This window comes from Triturus cristatus, chromosome 9 (genome assembly GCF_964204655.1).
Source record: "Triturus cristatus chromosome 9, aTriCri1.1, whole genome shotgun sequence".
Classification (NCBI taxonomy): domain Eukaryota; kingdom Metazoa; phylum Chordata; class Amphibia; order Caudata; family Salamandridae; genus Triturus; species Triturus cristatus.
In genome coordinates, this window is record NC_140592.1 from 1,078,572,693 (window position 1) to 1,078,595,064 (window position 22,372).

Consider the following 22,372-nt stretch of genomic DNA (forward strand, 5'->3'; position numbering starts at 1 on the left):
TTGGTTGAGTGGCATTTGTTCGGGTTCACGGTATGTTTTCAAAACTTTTTAATTGTTTTATTATTCAAATTTGTTAAATTATTTTAGGAGGAAATGATTTGTTTTTCAAATAATTTAGGTATGTTAATGATAATTGATTTTAATTTTTGTGCCTTTGTTAATATCGTTAAATGTGATGTCAATGTCCACCATGATGTATGCTTCAGCGACAATACAAATAAATCAATGTCGATGTACGCCATAAACTATGAATGCATAACAATGTCAATAACAGTAAAAGCCCTGCCGAGGTACAGTATAACAATTGTATGAATAATAATGAGAATGTTGGTAAATATATCAATGACCGCCATGGTCTTTGAACACGCAATAACAAACTCGTATTGTTGCTGTCACATTCACCCAAGATGGCCTTCCCATCAACCCTAGACAGAGATACGTGATCATACAGGCCCTGCAACCCAAACCAAGGTTTACCAAATGATGTCGCAGGTGGGGTTACACTCAGCCCAAAGACAAACAAGCAACCAGCGAAAACCCTGATCGAATGCACAGATAGGCAGCCACTCCACAAATAGATCCAAGGAAATTAGCCCCAATAAAACATGTTTGGCTAAAGGCACATGTTCCCACAATACCACAACGGTAGATGCCGCATGTAGTTAGGAACACTCAGCCAATCAGGACACAGCATGCAAACCACACAAAGTGACCATGTGTTCCCTATGCCGGACATCTGGATGCATACACACTGGCCCACATTAGCTCTCCCTGAGGTAGAGAGCCACCTGTGTTCCTCTTATCAGATGGCTTTATTTATGATTTATGATTTATGACTAGGCCTGGACCCACATGCTCTCTAAGAATGTGAATCGTTTTATTGTACCTCACAAACTGTATATATAATCGGCCAAGAGTTTTGTACGTTTAGACTGTCTTCTGATGCGATTCTGTCAATGCTCTCCTGGCCTCCTCTTGTCCTTTCATTTTTTCAAGGTAAATTCATATCTGAGCAACACCTTTTATGAGTGAGTTAGAGATATGTTGGTTCTCCAGTGTATGTTATATAGACGTTAGAATGCTAAGTCAGCGCTCGCAATTCTCCTATTTATGTATACTTCCCCAATGTTTGTTAGACTGGAGTTAGAACAGTAACTTTGAATCGCCCAATTGTTTGCACATTCCCCATGTTTTGCTAGATATGAATTAGAGTAGTAAATCTGCCCATCCAATATACACATCTTCCCAAATGTTGGTTTAATTGGATTTGGAATAGAAAAATGGGATGTCGCTCCCCCAATGTGTGTATTTTCCCCAATGTTTGTTAGACTATAAATAAAATTGTAAATTGTATGCCCCAATAAAAGCGCCTTTCCTCAGTGGTTGTTAGATTTAACTTAAGTTAGTAGCTCTAATCCACTAAACGTACGCATTTTCCCCAATAAAGAGGATGTGGCTGAACAGCTAGGGAGGTCGACCTCAAATCTGGGGTACCGGGTTAGAGTCTCGGCAACAATGCTCAACATCCTGTGATTCCGGGCAAATCACTTAATGTCTCTGTGCCTAACAAAAAAAAATAAACAAATGAATGTGTCCTCGTGTAACGCAACTGGTGCTCATGTAAAGTGCTCTGATACCTGATACCTTCAGGTCAAGTTCACGCTATATAAAACTCCTAAAGAAAAGTTTGTTGTACGGGGTTAGAATAGTACATCCGATCCCCCATGTATCCACTTTCCACAGTGTTTGTTAGATTGAAGTTAGAATAGTAAATATGACTCACAAATGTATGTACAAGCCCAAATGTTTGTTAGACTTGAGGTAGAATTAGGGGTGGGCAGATGTCACAGATTTTGACTCTGCAGAATTCTGAAGAGTTACATAAAATCTCCTCAAGACTCCACGTAATTCCGCCGATGGGTGGAAATAGGCACATCATGATGCTTGCTCTGAGATGTAGCGCTGATCAATTATTCCATGATGAAAAATCAGTTAAATGGCACCAGACACTGCACCAGAGAGCACAGCTACTCAAGTTGATTTTGCTGCCACTCGAGTATATTCTCTACTCAAGCAGCAGCCTTCTGTCCGCGAACCCTCACAACCGCCCATGACCACCCTCATTAGAAACATCACACCGGATGTCCTCCTGACAACCAGAAATCAGCTAGGGAATCTCACATATACAAGAGTAACATTGAGTCACAAAAATCCTGCCAATTATGCAGGTAGAACGGAATAGTCCACTCCAATTTATGAAGTTTTTAGACTATTGGTACAATGGGAATTTGAATTGTACATCTGCACTTTGGTATTACAGAAGGGGCCGCAGACGCTTGTGCAGCCCCTTCTGTAATACCAATAGTGCTGGCTCACATAAAGTGCCAGTGCTAACGTCAATGGGGCGTTCCCTCATATGCACGGGGTGTGCCCCATGCAAATGAGGGAATCCCTTTGCTTCTGCGCTCGCACTGTATTACCGACGCAGGCACAGAGACATAGAATCCCTCAGGAGGCACAGTGACAGTGCACCACCTAAAAGGTGGCGTGCTGTCAGTGCACCCCCTGAGAGCAGCCCTATGGAGGGGGCAAGGGGGTCCTATGGACCCCCAGACATCACTTGCAAGTGGTTGCAGCCACTGACTGCACCCACCTGCAAGGGGATCTCTATTTTCCATTAAAAATGCAGGAGAGTTGCCGCCTGCACAGTGAAACATGGAGCAGCTTCAAAGTAAATCTGACTTATCTATCCATGCAATTTTGTCAATTTGTGTTATACTGGAGATAGAATAGTAAATCTGAACCAACTAAAAGATGCTCTATTTTCATGGTGTTTATTAGACTAGAGTTAAAACAGTGACATGACACCCCAAATGATTACACTTTACAAATGTATGTTAGACTTGAATTTGAATAGTAACCACCTATGTATGAACTTTCCACAATCTTTGTTAGATTGATGGTAGAATGGTAAATCTGACTCCCATCCCACTATTGTATGCACTCCCAAAACATTGGAGTTGGAATAGGAAATCTGGCTTCCTCAATCTATGATCTTTTCTTAATATTTGGACTTATATCAGTGTAATGGGATAAATATTTTTTTAAATATTGTTGGATTGGAATTTGCTTAATATTTTAATTTTTTTAGTAATACTTGATAATGTGTTCAAAGTATTTAATAAAAACATTCTATTGTTAAAGTTTTTTTATTTTTTTCATTTTTATAACTTGAGTTTTGTGTTTTGAAATAATTTGATAATCATTATTTTAGTAAGTTATTTTTAAAATGTATTGTTGATCATCAAATAATGTTGTAGTTTCTTTATATTTTAATAGAAGTCATTGTTATAAGCCCCAATGTACCCCATTGTAGGCCTAGGTATTTGCACAACCTTTTACCTACTTTTGTCCTACCTTCCTCTACATAACAGCTCTGGTGCTGACCTTTTACCTTGTTAGGTGCAGAATACATGTTGTGTGGTTTTCTTTGAAAACTAGCCTCATTTATTTTGCATGAGGATTCTTAGTATCACAACAGGATTACCATCTTCTACAAATGTACAAAAGTCACCACTATCTTCATCCTTGGCCAACAGGCCCACAAAACCATCTAGGTTGAACCCCTGGGGGTACCTTTCGGGTATATAAGTACCACATCTTCACTGGAGAAACCAGAGAAGAAGCTGCCATGCTGACACGAGATGCTGAAGTCTGTGTGTGTAGACACTCCAGCATGCAATGATCTGACATCCCTTGCAGGGTGTCGAACTCAAGACCAACACGGGGTCCTTCGGTCTCTTACATCAGGTAATGGGGTTAGCTCTTTCCTAGGGGGGTTCTTGGCTATACACCTACATACGTTCTAGGTACACTTAGGTACATCTAGTTAAGGTTTGCAATGCAGGAGTACTAATGATTACTGCAATGTCTCTATGTGCCTGCATATATTCACTGTTTTAGCACCATGGTAGAATTCTACCTTTTATTTACTCTGTTGGTGCTTATAATCGTATATATTTGTTTCTGTCTAATGGTTGTTGCAGCATACATATTTTATACTAGAATGATGCTGGTTCAATAAATGCTTATTGAAAACGTCCCTACCATTTAATACGTGTATCTCGCTGAGAACAAGTGAGCATGAGTGACTGAGTGAAAAGTACTGTTCTGTTTCTACGATCCCTGAGGTGTCAGGGTTGTCATGTTTGATAGTTTCCCCAGAAACTATTTGCTCCTTGGTAAGGTTAGGGGGCTCATAGTGGCACTGTGAGCTTGCTGGTCTACAGACTGACATATCCTTTGGGTGTGTCTGGAATCAGTTTGGGCACCAATCCCTTTGTTCATGTTGTCTAAATACGCAGATCCTATTTAGATTTGTAGGAAATGATTATTTCAGGTCCATATCATTTTTAGTATTTATTTTTATTTATTTAAATTATGCTCTATATTTAAAAAGGTGCCTGGTCATCAGCCGCGGCCCGTGGAGGGAGTTCCGTGGGGCGGTAAGGTGGGGCGGGGGAGGGGCAGGGTGGGGGGGTTCTAAAAACCAGAATATGGATAGTTGCAGGTAAGAAAACAATTTAATAAATAAAACGAATTTCGTTGCGCGCCCTACATCGCAAAATAGTATATTTCCAGATGGGCTTAGTGCACAAAACGCCAACTACTCTGCACGCCAAAAGTTGGCAGTGTATAATTTATTACATTTACTTAAAAGAAAGTTGTGAAAGCAATACCCAGTCCCAACATGTTTCAGCTTTACATATCCTTGTTCACAGGAATATATGTATTTGAAATTATAATATACATTAAAAATGTATATTTTTCGTTTTTAGAGTCGTTTTAAATGTTCATGTATTTTTATGAATTAACATTTATATATGGAATTTAAAAAAATCTTTAACTTGTTTTTAAACTTACTATAATGTTAAATATGTACATCTATCTATCTATCTATTTATCTATATATACACGTTGCTTTGGCACTTTATAGTTAGGTCAGAATTTTCATAGGGAGAGTGTTTTTTTGTGTTGCTAACAATGTTGACATTATATAACAAATTTTCACAGAACTTGAAAAAATCCACCTTAGCTCTGTCTAGGAAAGTTGTGGGGTAATTCATCAATCAATAGCTGAGAAATAATGGCTCAAAACAACATTTTCCTATTTTAAATCCCATAGGAATCTTTGGGAAGCGATAGATTTTCACCAAATTAGGTGAAAAGTTAGAACTTTACTCGAAAAGCAAACTTTTTTAAATTTGTGTGTGTACGTTCAGTAATTGTTTTAGAGATTTGCACCTAAAGAGGCTCTCAGGGTGGTCAGGAAAGGATGACAATTATAGTGATATATTGTTAGTTAGTCCCACCAGCCAATATAAAAAATAAATATAGAGTGATCAAATTGGCTGAGAGGGTTTATTATTCTTATCAGTCAGTGGGACAAGTACCTCAGGACGGAGCAATCTGAGTGACTGGCTGAAACATGAAGACAAATGTTGTGTCTGTCATTACAGGACTTCGTGTCAGGAGTTTACAAAATCAAAAACGATACAAGGGGCAGCGTAAGAGTACCCTGACTCCCCAATGTATTTGTGGGCTGTCCCAGAGGCCCCCTGAAGGTGTAAAAATAAAAAATAAAAATGTCATGCCATATGTCCTGCAGAACTCCAGGGGGACCCAACATTATCCCTCGATGGACTCCTGTGGAGCCTAATGCAGCCTATATGTGTACTTCTTGGTACTGCAAGACAATGCAAGCTTCAAGTAAACACACACACATGCATGTACACACACAGACACACATAGGGATAGATTAATTTAAGTAAATTGGTAGAGGGAAGATGTGTTAGAGAATAACTGACATGGGGGTTGGTAAGTTGGATAAACTGGCTAGAAGGAGATATGTGTTTGGAAAGCATGTTTGGGAGCAGATTGTAGTCAGGAAGTTTTGGGTTGTGAAGTTTTTTTTTAATGTACTTATATGCAGACATACACACAAATCTAAATATGTAAATACATACTCACATATACACAATAAATGTATTCATATCCTTATACAAGGCATACACTCATATGTGTGCGTGTGTTTGTGTATTTCCACTAAAAATACAAAGTTTAAGCAGCTGTTATAGTCATACCTACCTTAGGGCACAAGTCACACGTGTGACATATACATGTGATGAATATCAGTGGTTTTGTTTTTTTAACTTATATTTTCATTTAACCATAATATCCCTTTAACCTTGGTTTTTTCCAGAGCATTTCAGGTAACTTCGCATATATGCAAAAACATATATATGCATATAGATATACTTTTGCATGTATACAAATTTATTTACATATAAGCTTTAGCACGGTAGAGAAAACACATTTAATGTTTAATGAATGTTAATTACATGTTAATGTCTCTTTATCTTTACATAAATTAGAGTATACACAGCAAGATAGGTTATACATTATTTTTGTTTTGACTTAATTTACAGAAGGGGAGTGGGGCATGCTATGTCCAGACTGAGACTACGCTGAAATGTCTGTAAGGGTGTCTGCAGGACTTCTTGTTTAGTGGATGCCAAGTCATAGTGCCAGGTATTGAGATTTTCCACAAATCCACGTTCAGTGGAAGTCACCTTGGAAGTCTGGAACATGCAGCTTGGGAGCCCGGTATGCTTAGGTTTAAGTTGGTGGGTGGCAAATGGGGAGGAACAAGGAAAGATCTCAATGATGGTGGGGCTGATTGATCACCCTTCTGTCACTGCACAATCTCTTTCTTAATGAAGTTCAGCACAATATTTTCAGCTATAATTGTGGATTGCTGTAATGTGTTGTTCACAGAAAAGTATGAAAGGTGCAGAGGAGCAATATCATTTGTCATTGTGTACAGCAAGGAGGTGCTTTTATGATGGAGGTAACATGGTGGAAATTGGGTCAGTTCCTGAAGCAGTATATTTGTATGCCTGTAAATTCTTATCACATGTGTCTAAATATTATTGTAGAAAACACTACTAAAAATTAGGGGTGGGCGGAATTTGCGAAATTAACTTTCGCAAATGATCGCGAAAATGTTTAAAATTATCGCAAACAAGCGGAAATATCGCGAAAATGCGGAAATTTTTTTCCCGCATGTTCGCGAGATTTTCTGCATGGTTGCGGGTCGCCAACTTACCCATGTGGTTGCTTGCGGGTGCGGCCATCTTGTTTTGAGTTGTCTCGCGGTGCAGGATCGCGAGAAGAAAGACGTGATCGCGCGCCGCATGACGTCACTGTGGGCGTGACAGCGCAAATGGCTAAAAACAATACATCTCATGGAGAACGCGACCGGATCAAGAAAACTTGTCGGCGAACGCAGGTATTCAGGTAAGGCAATCGCGCTCGCGAGAATGTATTATTTTTCAGCGCGAGCAAGAAACAAATTATCGCCAAGCTGCGGAAACCGGAAATTTTGACATTTTCGCGCTCTCCGCGGAATGCGAAAATGTCAAATTATCGCAATTTCCGCGAACGGAACGAAATTTTCACCCAGGCCTACTAAAAATCAATGTCTTCTTTTTCTTTCCTACATTCAGGAACACCAAATAGGAAGAGGCTACAGACAGGGATGCCAGCATCATCTGCCACCACCACCATGCCAGAAAGCACACCTTCTATTCCAGTAGTTCAAGTATAATTAATTATGTAATCTTCTTAAATTTCAATTAGCAAACTTACCTATAGCAATGTATCATAGCTTTTTGTCAAACTGTATTTTTCTTTTTTATTTATTTCTCCTTATATTTTCCTAACTTCTTTTTTTAAACGTCTCCTTAGGTTTTCCTAACTTCCACTGTAGCTACTTTCTTTAGTACCCAAACACCATACTCTCCTCCTTGTGTTTCCTGTTTATATTTTTTTCTGTTTCTGTAGGCTACTTCCTAATTTCCTTTGTTTTGCCCTTCTTCCACAATTTTGTCTTACTGGCGCTCATTAAATGGTAAGTCAGGATTCCACTCACTACTCACTAGCAACTGCAGCATTTAGTGCATTTTGTTAAGGTATTCTTTTCCTTCCTTGCTCCTTCGTGAGCCAGCTTCCTTGTTCCTTCCTGAGCCAGATCCCCCAAACTTGTCAAGTTATCCACCATCCTATGCTTTTATATCTGCCCCTCTGCTGTTTAAATCAAGAAAATAAAATGTGTGCTCATGTTGCACTTGCCCAGCGACCAGTGTACACCCATACCTTAATTATCACTGTCCGCCTCATTCCCTTCTGGATACTAGACTCAAATTATTTCTCAACCTCCTCCTACATTTCTTACTTGTATTCACTTACACTGGCCTGCATTCTGCCTCGGAATTATGTTTAAAACGTGTAAGTCACAGAGACACAGAATCGCATACAAAAATTCCTGTGTCTCTAGAGAAGCAGCAACGTAGTGTGTTCATTGACAGTGCCATAAGTCATGCACTTTTCTTCTTTCCACATAATATGATTCTGTTGTTCCCATTAGAGGCGCATGCCCCAATCTCCACTGATATCAATATGAAGGACAGGCATGGGTGGGAGTTAGCCATTGTGCTCTTCCTCGAAAATAATATAGGCACTTGTGGTAGTGTATCACTGAGACTGGAGGAGGAGGAGGTAAAAGAGGAGGAAGAGGAGGCAGCAGCAGACCCTTCAACCGTTTTTCAGTGGGTGGAACCAAGGCATCATCATTCAAGTCATTGAAGGTGGCAGAGTGTTATGTTATGTTATATCTAATCTAAAGAGTGTTATCAGCCAGAAGGGCATCCTAGGGCTGGCGAGTGGATCCTTGTCCCTCTAAGCAGCCACCGCTTTACCCCCTTCAGCTGTCATTGTCTCAATTATATTTAAGAACTTAAGTATGGCCAGAGGGAGATTAAAGAAAGACTAAACAGATTTCAAGGGTGTAGGTAGGGGCGTGTTGAGGCTATTGGGAGTGGTGTGAGTGGGAATAGTTGGGGTAGGGATAACAATGAGTAGATTTAGTATAATATAGTTCTTTGAGTTATTGAGGGATTGGTAAAGGAAAACACTTTTCCCTATTTTTGAGGTTTTTAAATGCAATATTATTATTATTATTATTATTGTTATTATCATTATTATTATTTTTCTCATCATCGTTGTACTTTTTATTGTAACATCCATAAACAAGGATGCTCAATCTACCTACAAACAGAGTAAATGATGAGCCCCAAACCTGGCCCTTCACAAAGAAATTGTCCAATTGTCCCACTCAATTGAATACTTCAAATCAGCTCCTTACCACCAAGCTAACTACAATGCATGCCCCCAGTCCACTCTACTATAATACCTGTTAGAAAGCAGATGATGCATTACCTTTGCTTCTCCTCCGCAAAACGTAATATCACTTGACAGCACCCACCCTTCCATCAGTCAGTAGTAGAAACATCTATGTACTGCCCTTCCCTTCTCACCTAGTCAACATTTACAACTAAGGAGAAATAGTACTTACAAGAATGAATGGAATACTGGAGATGTTTAAATTATGCATACTGCAAAGTATGATCTAACTCCTAATCGAACCACTTCCTCCTTCCTGTTTTTACTTGATAGAAAAATGTTGTTTGCTGCCTCCCACTAGACTTTCTGTTGCCTCCATGATCCTTGGAGATCCTTCTCTCTTTGCATTTCAAGTGAAAGTGGGTCCAACCTCTTTAGACCCTTCTCACAGGTCACAGATACCGAGTGCAGACGGTTCAGTCTGGCTGGCATCCATTCACAAGTCTAGCAGTGTCCTCAGGAAGGCTGGGATAGGGTCCAGCTTTGTTAGGTTTACAAACCTGTGCGTCCTAGGTCCTTTCTCACCAATGGAGTAAAGGTTCACAGGCCCTGATCTACCTACTTTTGCAGTAGTTCATGTTTTATTTACTGCAAAGAGGACCAAATGTCATGTGGGAGGGCATTTTCAAGTTGTTGAAAATCTTCATCCACACTAAATGTTGGGTCTCAGGACTTGGAGTGTGTGTGTGGTGTATACCATGGTAACACTAGTATCCTCCCAAATCTAACTCTAAAATCCAGTTTCAAACAAGCAGTTTACCACCGCCAGACCCAGAGACAGAAGTCTAGTAGCACAAACACAGGGTCCTTCAGCAACCAGAAAAGTGATACAGAGGTATTGGGGAGCGCATGTAAATTAGCCTCCTAAAAGCTCAGACAAGGGAAAGTTAATTTTCAAAAATGTATTTTTTCTGAATATAAATTACAAATATGACTTCATATTGAATGGGATTTGTAATATTAATACTGAAAAAAGAGTGGTTTAACTTTTTTTCTGGCTGGTCCCATTCTTGGGATATAGTACTTGTTTTGGAATTTGTACACTAATTTTCTACGTTAGAATGCTTGGCCAGCCACAGTGAAAATAGATTTCAGGGCCCCTCTCTGTAGAAACATTAATTTACTGCATGCCTCACGTTTAAATGCCATGCAGCCTACCTTGTGGTCTACAAGGGCTAAAGTTGCTTGACTTCCAAAGATTTGTTTTTTTTTAAACATAAAACATACATTGTTGACACTAGACAAACTAATGGCTAAATTATAACTATTTTTTATAAACAATGTGATTCTACCCTATAGTGACTTAGAAATTATTTTCATTTTTACTTTTTTAAATTGTGAAAATAAAGCAGTGCTCCATGAGATGTCATGGAAAAACACGAAGTGTTTTTAAAATACCCCTCACACACTATGAATATCATGGTGTCATGCTTCATCATAGGGGACTTCCCGTCCCTCTACGGGGCAGGGCATGCTACGAACAATAAATATATGGGAGCACTGTTGTTTGGTGAAGGAATAAACTATGTGTAGGCTATGTGCTAAGTGATAGTGAGAGTGGTAGGGTTAGTGAGTGATTACAAAAAATTAAAAATCCTCTGGCTAGTGGAAAAAAATATTTTTATTCAATTCCCTAGCTGTTAAAAAATGGGGTTGCGTAGGGGGTGTATTTTAATCTAATACTCCCTACTGGGTCAACATGTTTCGTAATCAGTCCCCACTGCTTTACTCATCAGGACCTAAATATGTCCCTACTGCACTCAAAAGTCAAATAAATTGTATGCCTATTTGTTCAGAATCAAGACCTCCAAAATTTGTACTGCAAGATTGTGGAAGGTGATGAAAGGTACATTGACCGCTATCATTTAGAAATTGCGCATCTTTGGTATCTGAAAAGTATTAGATTAAAATACACTCCTTACGCAACCCCATTTTTTACATTCTCAGCTAGGGAATTGAATAAAATTTGTTTTTTCCACTAGCCAGAGGATTTTTAATTTTTTGTAATCACTCACTAACCCTACCACTCTCACTATCACTTAGCACATAGCCTACACATAGTTTATTCCTTCACTAAACAACAGTGCTCCCACATAGGGGTATTTTAAAAACACTTAGGGTTTTTCCATGCCATCTCATGGAGCACTGCTTTATTTTCACAATTTAAAAAAGTAAAAATGAAAATAATTTCTAAATCACTATAGGGTAGAATCACATTGTTTATAAAAAGCTTGATAGGAGGAAGGTTCTACGGATAATCCTCTGTACTCCCTCCTTTTGTTAATTTTTCTTGTAACTGACAGCACACAGCTGTGGGAGTTTTTTTTTCTCTCTTAAATCTATAAAATCAATTTGAGGAGTTTTAATTAAAACACCTCCTGAATATACCGTTTTTAGATAACAATTACGACACCAGAAACACTAACAACATGGCAGATAATGCTGGACTGACCTTTACCGATGAGGAAATAGAAAACATTTTATCATCACTGGGGAATTTTGAGGGACTGAACACCACTGAACCCTCCACTAGCAACAACGATTGGGATGAAATGGAAGAACTGAGACGCACCCAGATAAAGACCGCTTTACATGGTCTACTTATGTCAGAATATCTTAAAGCAAATGCAGCACCACAAGGCCTAATTGTCCGAAATGAACCATATTTTTTCCAACAAGATATGAGATTCAAGAAAGACTGGTCACTAATATCGTGGCACTGTACAAGAGACTGGATCATACTAATAATAAAAACAGCAAGCAGACTGGCACAAGAACTCAAAATAGAAATTCAAGCTATAGAAGTACGACTCAAAAGCTATGAATCACCCAGTTGCATGAAAAAACATCTAGATGAATTAAATAAAACCTTGAATGATTTTGAAGCAACATTGAAGAAAAGTAAATATAACAAACTCAAAAAAGATACCAGCCGGTTCAGTCATGAAAAAATGTATCCCTACATCAAAGAGGATTACAAAACAAACCATCTAGACACAACCGATGAAGATTCTTCTGACACGGGTTCCAACAGTTCGGGATCAAGTAGAGGTAAAAGCCCGAGATTCCAAGGACCAAGAAATAATTACAGATATCCCAACCAACAAGGAGCTAGAGGATGGGGGCATTTCCAAGGTCCACAAATGTATCCACCACAGTTTTTTGGACAACCTCCGTTTCCACCACCACAGGGAGCATATCCCCCATGGAGCTATCTCCCTCAAGACTTTCCTTATTTCAAACAGCCCCATTTTTTAGGATCACGTCAAGGAAGAAACAGAGGGAGGAATCAGAGAGGGAACAATGTTCATTGGACCCCGAGAGAAGAAGATCAAGCGAGGGTCTCAACCAGGAGTATGACAAGAGCAACAACAAGCAAGAAATGAACCTTGTCGTGAATTTAACCGATACGCAATTAACATCAGACCAGATTTCAGTTTTGGAAAAAGGTTTAGGATTTGTGCCAACATCTAATATGGACAAATTCTTACTATGCAAAGAGATACAAGAGTTCATGAGGAGATTGAAATTGCAAATCTTCTTCAAAGATAAAGAGACTTCCTCCATACAAGATGGGGATACAGGCCTAAAACCGAAATCAAGCTTCACACCGTCAAATTGTACCCTTCCGATTGAATTACTTGCTTTTGAAAAGGCAGTCATGAAGGATTTGGAAAATCTCGACACTACTACGAACAAAACCTTTCAAAATATAACAAAAGAAGAAAGACAAGCAATACGAGAATTGAGTAACAACCACAAGTTGGTGATAAAACTTGCTGACAAAGGAGGAGCAATTGTCATACAATCAATGGAACAATATGACAAGGAATGCAGACGACTCCTTCAAGACGAAAGAAACTATGAGGTTTTAAATCAAGATCCAACAGAAAGGATTAAGATCAAGATAATGAATATGGTAGAAGAAGCTCTTGCCCATGGATGGATAACAAAAAAAGAGGGAGATTTTCTAGTCCAACAATCTCCTATAACACTGTACCTGTATACCATCCCTAAGATACACAAAAAACTGGAAAATCCCCCAGGTTGTCCCATTGTATCAGGAATCGGATCTATTTTAGAACCTGTCTCAAAATTTGCTGATGCATACCTAAGACCAATGGTGCAAAAAACATCTACCTACCTGAAGGACACCAAGGATGTCCTGGTACTACTAGAAGACCCTAGCTTTGATCCACAACAACAACTATTAATTAGTTGTGATGTTGAGAGTTTGTACACCAGTCTTCCCCACACTGAGACGCTTAACATCATTGAAGAAGTCCTTTTTGATACAGATTGGGAATATCAAACCCCTAGAAATGTCGTCATGGAGTGCTGTAATCTAGCACTTAGAGAATTTTTTTGGGAACATGACCAAACCCTTTATCTCCAGAAGCACGGGACCAGCATGGGGAGCACCTTTGCTCCTAGCATAGCTGGTCTCTATGTACACCATCTCGAGTCCACAAAGATCTTACATCAAAGTAATCCATTTTACAAACAAATCAACACCTGGAAACGTTATATCGATGACATTTTGATCGTCTGGGATGGTGATGAAAGTACCGCCAACAGTTTCATTACTTGGCTTAATTTCCAAGATGACTTCTTGAAATTCACCAGTACCATTTCTAACAAAGAATTGGTATTTCTCGACCTCAACATATCACCAAAAGATGGCAGACTTATGAACACAACACATTTTAAAACTACATCAAAAAATTGTCTTCTATTGTACCAAAGTTTTCACCCCAGATATTTGCGTGATAACCTTCCTTACGGACAATTTCTACGACTCTGACGAAATTGCACAGAAGTCAATGACTTCAAAACACAATCAAAAGATCTTACGAAAAAACTCGAGAAAGACAATACCCCAAAAGTGTCATAGAAAAGGCCTACAAAAGAGCACGAAACAACTGGAGGTTAAGCCTTCTGGAACCTACCAACCCAAAACCTGATGCAAAAAGACCATTTTGTATCACAACATATAACACCAATTCCAATCAGGTCACCAAGATCATCAACAAACATTGGCGCATCTTGAACAGTGCAATCTAAATCTGCCAAAACCTGTTTTTTCCCATAGAAGAGGAAAGAGCATTCGAGACATGATCATACACACAAGACCTCGGAAAACTGAGTATACACACCAATTGACAGCGATGGCAAACATACATGGACATCATCCGTGTGGAAAATGCAAAGTGTGCCCACTCACCAAGAAAAGTAAAGAAATTATTTTCCAGAATGGAATGAAATGGGAACATAGAAGATTCACCTCATGTAACAGCAATAACGTAGTGTACCTTATCATCTGTCCATGTCTGCTTGAATACATAGGCATGACGACTAGACCAGTAAAACAAGGATTTCCGAACACAAGGGTAACATCAAGTGCAAAAAAGGAACCACAAAAATGGCATCACACTTTCTAGAATTAGGTCACAAACCAGATGACATAACCTGGACAGTGATTGAACAAATACCTAATGAGAAATATCTTCTTGAAAAGGAACAAAGATGGGTGTTCCGCCTCAAAACAAATATAAAAGGATTGAATGATGACATTCCATGGGGCCAATTGTAAGATGAATCTGATGTCAGTGCGACATCCAAGGCTCATAAATGACTCTTTCAATATGAAAAATATCCATTCTATACCATTGATAAATCTGGAACTTTCCTAAAAATTTCCTAAAAATTTCAATATGAAAAATTCTTCACCAACAATAAAACGATTTCGGCATAAGAAACATTACCCCTACTTTTTCCATGTTTTCATAAGCAACATCGTGAAAATTACTTTGTCTCCAATACAAGATCTTTAAAAACTCCAGTTTTTTTCAAATTACAAATTTTCTGCCTCATGAGAAACGTGATATTCTCATCATTTCACAAAGAACAGAGTTTCTTTAATCAATCTGATCAGTTTCTCCCAGTTTTTCGTTGTTTCGTTTTTTCGTTATTTAGTTAATAAACGGAGACAATCCAGGAAGTGTTTTTTTGCAAACACTCCTAAAGTGGATAAAACAAGTGGCCATCTTGAAAAAGAATACGCACTAGTTTTTTGTCACAAGTCATCTCGTGAGATCTTTATTGTTTCCAATACAATTTCCTTTTTTTCACAACTCCCCGAAAATTTCAATAAATTCCTGCCTCTTACTTTAATCATGAGAAATGCAATATTCCCATCATTTCATAAAGAATAGAGTTTCTCAATCTATTTGATCAGTTTTGTCCCGTTTTTCCGTTAATTTATTTTATTGGTGTGGCAAACGGAGACACTCCAGGAAGTGAGTATTTTTTGCAAACACTCCCGAAGTGGACAAAACAAGTAGCCATCTTGAAGAAGAATACGCACCAGTCCTCCTTTTTTTTTCCCTTTTGTTGCTTGATACGCCGCTTCCGGCAAAACACTTTTGAAAACCTCAGTATTGAGCTTGTGCTAAACAGAGCAGCACGGCGGCAGGCTGAGGTGAGGAGACACCTTCTAGAATATAAGTAAGACCATCCGAAGTCTTTAAAGAAGGCACCGAATGGGATGGTCTTTTACCAACAAGCGCCACAATAATATGACGTTATTGACAAGTACTAATTTTTAAATCCTTTCCACCTCACCCACAGTGACTGGTACAAGGCGCCCCCCCTCCCCCGAAGCGAGCTTATGAGATCGGATAATCATTCCAAACAATGTATGTATCTGATTTTTGTTATGCACATGTACTATACGTGACGTGTTGTCTTTCTCAATATACGGCTATTAACATCACATTATTACTGACTGCTTTTTAGTATAGCGAAGGTGCTGGTGTGTTCATATACCCAACCGAATATGCTATCATATTGCGAGAAGACCGAACATTTATCAATGCGGTCGGTTCAGGTGGCGGTCAGCATGCTTGTACAATAACGTTGAGCTCCCATGAAAGTATGTGTATGAACGTGCGTGTTGGTATTTTAAACTAAACAGCGAGTATATTCCACATATTGCGAACTGGTTTCTCATAAATTTGTTGGCTTAATAAAACCAACATTTAGCAACAGAAAAATATATCACGTTCTTCATCAAAAGAATTGGCAGGAATGCGAGTGTGCGAGCGCATGTGCTGTTATTTGGTATCACAATCAAACAGCTAGTGGATTCCGCGCATTGCGGACAATTTTCTCATGGCAACAGAAAAATATATAACATTTTTTTCAGCCAATATGATTCCACAGTATGGTGATGTGTTCAAATGAACGACCCTTGGGTTGTTTAATTTCATCTATGCTTTTATCTTTTCAGATACCAAAGATGCGCTATTTCTAAATGAAAGAGGTCAATGTACCTTTCATCACCTTCCACAATCTTGCAGTACAAATTTTGGAGGTCTTGATTCTGAACAAATAGGCATACAATTTATTTAACTTTTGAGTGCAGTAGGGACATATTTAGGTCCTAATGAGTAAAGCAGTGGGGACTGCTTACGAAACATGTTGACCCAGTAGGGAGTATTAGATTAAAATACACCCCCTACACAATCCCATTTTTTAACATTCTCAGCTAGGGAATTGAATAATATGTGTTTTTTCCACTAGCCAGAGGATTTTTAATTTTTTGTAATCACTCACTAACCCTACCACTCTCACTATCACTTAGCACATAGCCTACACATAGTTTATTCCTTCACTAAACAACAGTGCTCCCATATATTTATTGGTCGTAGCACGCCCCGCCCCGTAGAGGGACGGGAAGACCCCTATGATGAAGCATGACACCATGAGATTCATAGTGTGTGATGGGTATTTTAAAAACACTTAGTGTTTTTCCCTGACATGTCACGGAGCACTGCTTTATTTTCACAATTTGAAAAAGTAAAAATGAAAATAATTTCTAAATCACTATAGGGTAGAATCACATTGTTTATAAAAAGCTTGATAGGAGGAGGGTTCTACCGATAATCCTCTGTACTTTTGTTAATTTTTCTCCTAAATTATAACTAGTCAGAACAATTTAAAACATTACAGCCAATTGTGTCTATAAATCCATCATTTTTTCACAAATAACTACAAAGGCTGAAAGCCTACTGAGAATGCATTTAAACTTCTAGCTGGCATGAAAACATTTGAAACAAAATGCTCAACATAGACATGTATCACTTAAACAACCCAGTAGGGGTTAAACGCCGACGCGCTTCGAGTCCCTATCACAATTTGAGGTCTCTCTTCAGGGCTTGTGACTGGAAAATCTAAAAGAAATAAGTTCCACAAATATTTCTGTATTTATAAACAACAAAGCTGATATCGGTGCTGTGCATAGCTCTAGAAAAGTGAAAATACCTGAGTTTTAGATTCAAGGCTTGTTTGCAACCGGAAGGTATTTCTGAGGGTAGAATTAGAGATAACTTTCTAGAGGTGGCATTTCAGAGCTGTGACTTAAAATCTTCTTTACCATTAAAGAGGATTGTAAATCATTTCAGACCAAACATGACATTCCTACTTGTTCCCAATCAAAAGTTAGCACAGGTAACCCAGTGTTATCCTATGGGAGAGGTAGGCATCACAATAGTGAAAAACAAATGTAGCAGCACATGTCCTACTTTTTAAATACAATGCACCTTACCCTGTGGACTGGTTGTATTAAAAGGGAAGGTTTAGGTCTGGCAAAGGTTTGTTTTTCCAGGGTGAAATGTCCATTTAAAACTGCACCATATGCTGCAGTGGCAAGGCAGGGCAGGCATGATTTAAAGTGCTACTTAAGTGGGTGGCACAATAGCAGCTGCAGGCCCACTGGAGCTATTAATTTACAGTCCCTGGGTATATGTAGTACCGTGTACTAAGCACTTATTATTAAATTAAATAAGCCAATCAGGGGTAATCCAAATGTACCATGATTTTGGGAGGGGACACAAGCACTTTTAGTGGAAAAGTGCACACGGTCCTAATGCCAAAAAAAACTGCAAAACAAACCATTGGGGCAAGACCGCACCAAGGATTACTGGTCTAACAGAATCCATAATAATGGGATTTAACTTTTAAACTACTGCTGCGCTTCCTGTGCCAACTTCCGGTGGCCATATTTAACAGTTCTTACAAAAGTGATTCTGTCGCCATAGTGGAAGTACTTTTAGTAACATCTACCAATTCAAGCCTCTAGCATTTGTTTGCTGAAAACAAAATCTCAAAATGAAGGTATTTTCCCAGAGAATGTTACATCATTTTCTATGATATTTTGGGTGTTTTCTCTCAGAAGACAGGTTCATTGATGTTTTTTTCCTACCATGGACTGGCAAGCTAGGTATCTGTGTAGGTAAAACATTGTAATAAGAATGGGCTTTCTTAGATCATGTTTGCTAGAAGCTGACTGGCATTGAGAGGGATTTAAAGGTAAAGGCAGGAGAGCGAGTATTTAAAGGAGGCCGGGCACCGGTGAGTTTCACAATTGTTCACTTTACCACATTTTGTAGGAAGTTCCTTAAAACACCAGTACATATGCTCCAGTAATTCTGGGACTGTGCTATCAAATCGGTTTCAGAAATGTAGGATTGCTTTACTACAAAGGCATTATAGGTGAACTCTCTTCTTGCCTGTGTGGATTAAGAAATTATGCGCAAATGTGGGTGCTCCCTTCACACTTTGCGTGTAAACGGGTAATGCAAGCATCTTATTCAAGGACAAAGTTCTCCAGGTTTGGCCTGGATGATTTGCTATCATAAAACAGTACTGTATTCATGAACGCTACTTCATCAAAATGCCTGGGGTAGTGGAAGTGAATTTACACCTCAATCAGATCACAGGTATTCTCATCTCATTTTATGACCTTTTTGAACTTGAATCCTAGGAAATGATGCCACAAAAGACCGTTATCCTGATGACATTTCAATAATTGTAATATTTGATATCACTGAAGCCAACTATATACCCCAAAGGGAGAGCGTATTGCTAAATTACAGTGAGATGGACAAAAAAATAAAATAAACTTCAGGCCCACTGCTGCTAATTGGTAGGGGCAATAAATTGTATATAAACTATCTTGATAGCTTGATTTAGTCGTTTTCTTTGATAATACGTTTTGATTCATCATAACTTGTAAGAAAGAAAGACACACAGAGGTGATGATTCCGTTCAAAAATCTATTTTTTTCGAGTGTACGTAGTAATGGACTGTGGCAAAGACGTTTACAAAATGTGTACTTTTTAGTTTGTTTAGTTTTATTTTGCACTATAGAGTGTCATATCACTTTTGAAATTATTTATTTATTTAACTAGAAGGGTAATCTCCCAGCGTCACCGGGTAAACATTGTTTATCAGAAAACAATTTAACTTCTGTGCCTGGTACTATTTGAGTCACCTGTGAGGCCATGGGTTGCAGACCGCTAAATAACGTCCATGACTTTATTGGCACATGCTACAATATCTGGGGCTTTGTAATGGGCTTAAACAAACGCTATAAAGAGGTAATTTTGTAATAAATGCCTTTGCACGCTTTAAGCCCCCAAATCAAATTAAGCATGTGAGTCCTTAGACTTACCACTGCAAAAGCTATTTTCTCACACGTACATTAATACAATGTAGCTATCCTATTAGAGCATTTCTGCACCAGAGAAAATGTGTGTTTTTTACCATAAATTGTGTCTGAACCTAAAATAAGATTCACTTGGAACAGAAACTTCTGAGAAGTTGTAAACATTGTAGATCCTAGAAAAAAAATCAGCAGCGGCTGGCAACCCCTGAGAGTGGTGAGACAGGTAAATGGGTGGTGGGTAGCTGCAATCACACGCAGTCAATCAATCAATCAGCATTTGTATAGCGCAGCACTGCCACCCCTAGGGGTATCTGGGCTCTGTGGATGCGACGTCTCCATCGAGTATCCAGGACAGAAATGAGCAGAACGAGGAAAAGTAAATGTCAGAAATGAGCAGAAAGAGGAAAAACAATGGGGAGAAAGAGGAAAAATAAAGGTCAGAAATGAGAAGGAAGATGCAAAAAAAGGTCAGAAACGAAAAGAAAGAGGCATAATAAAGGTCAGAAACAAGCACCAAGAGGCAAAATAATGGGTAGAACGAGCAGAGAGGGTACTTACCCACCACACAGGCTTGCCTCCTCCGGTCCTCTGCTTCAGTACCTAGGTGCTGGAAGCTTGAAGCAGTTGAATCCTTTGCACCATTTCAGGCACTGCTCTTGTGCTGCTGATAATGTTCAGCTGCATGAGAGTAATGCCAGGATTGGCTGGAGCGGGCTGTCGCAACGCTCCTACAGGCACACAACTGTTCTCCACCCAGCTGTCTAAAGCAGCTGGGTTTAGAGGTTTACACTGCACACTTCAGGCTGGCCGTCACAAGACAGTGACACGCCCAATGAAACTTATGCAATGAGCACCACTCCCCTGCTGCCATTCAGCAGTGTTGGCCCTGCCCCCAAACACAGTCTCTGGCTGGGGAAAGGGAAAAATAAAATGCTAATAAATTTAATGTATTTCCATTTTACTTTTCACCTGCACGTCGCTGTCAGAAGAGATCCTCTGCCCTAAAGGAGGGGCTGCCCCTGAACACATTTTTATTTTTTCATTATTCACTCATCTCTGCTAGTTAAGGCGTATTTTAGTGGATCTGATTCAGCTTTTTGGATGCAAGCTGTCAACAAAAAAATAAACAATTCATATTAAAAACTATTTATTTTTTTATAATAGTTTCATAGGGCCTATTTTAGAAAAGCAGGCAGTGACGAATTGTGTTCTCTGCTACTAAATATTTAATTGCAGGGATTTATTGCGGCAAGAGCATTGATTCAACAGCTACTTATGTATAATTGCAGTTTTAGAGCACCAGCACATGTAATTCAAGCTGAGTCATCTGCCAAGGTGTACAACTCTGCAACAAACGAAGGAAAAAGGCTCAGTTATTGGCCCATTAAAATTCCATCACAATAAAAGTATACATTAATGAACAACTATCTTCAGAATATCTAATTCAAATCTAAATGTTTGATCTTTAACAATCCACCTTAGGTTTGATTATATCCTTAGGCAAACCTACAGATGGAACACATTGACAACAGTATCCAAAATGCATTATCTCTGCGCTTGGATAACGCATGTTTATATGCTGAGTTTTTTTTTTTACCGTTTATAGCCTTACTATTGCCATCCAGTACAGCAATGCCTATGTTACATACACATATCAGGGTGGACGAGCGGTAGAAACTTTCATAGGGCAAATCTTGCTGGGATGAGAAGGAGCACAAACAGAGGCCGGCATTAAGTTCCAGTAGTCATCTTACTACATGTATGCTCTATGGAAAATAGTGTGAGAATGTGGGTTATCAACCGTATCTGAGCTATGTCACCAGAGCCTCCCATCAGTTTGTTCTAACAAGATTAAGGTTTGGGATAGTGCACCATTTGGTGGCCTTCCCTTGTATTAAAAAACACCCGATTGGTCCATGCCCATGCAATAATCCCTCAGTACAAAGCACTATGCACATCCTATTGCTGTGTAAATTCTATGGTAACCTCCGTTCAGCCTTTCTAAAAACCCATTTTTAAGAAGTATGGTACAAGAACTGTTCATGATTCTATGAAGTTGTTTTTTAACACGTACCCTGATGTATCTTTTTTCGCTGCTACCTTCCTTCTTCAAGCTGTTAAAGCAAGGACCAGTATGATTTTTTAATTGTGTTTTTAATCTTGTATTTTGTACTGTATTTTAACAAATGTTCTTTTTATGATGTTGCTTTTGTAGTGAAAATGTATGTGCTTTTATGGACTTTGTGTTTAAGCTCAGAATAAAGCCTTATGAAATGAAAAAAAAAAAATGAAGTTCCATGTACATTCAGTACAGTATGTTCCATTGCAACGATTTGTATACGACTGTGGTTGTGAACTACTTCAATACACCAATGGTCGAAGATAAAAAGTCTATGTCAATCAAAGAATATGTAGTATCCTGGTCTGGTATGGTTAAGATGTGCCAGTGGAATGCTGACAGTGTGATGCTGGATGGAATGTTGGGAGTGGGAATGGACTGTTGGAGAAGGGCTGAGCACCTGGAAGGCTGCTCCTGGTGGGGCTGTATTCCTGATCTTG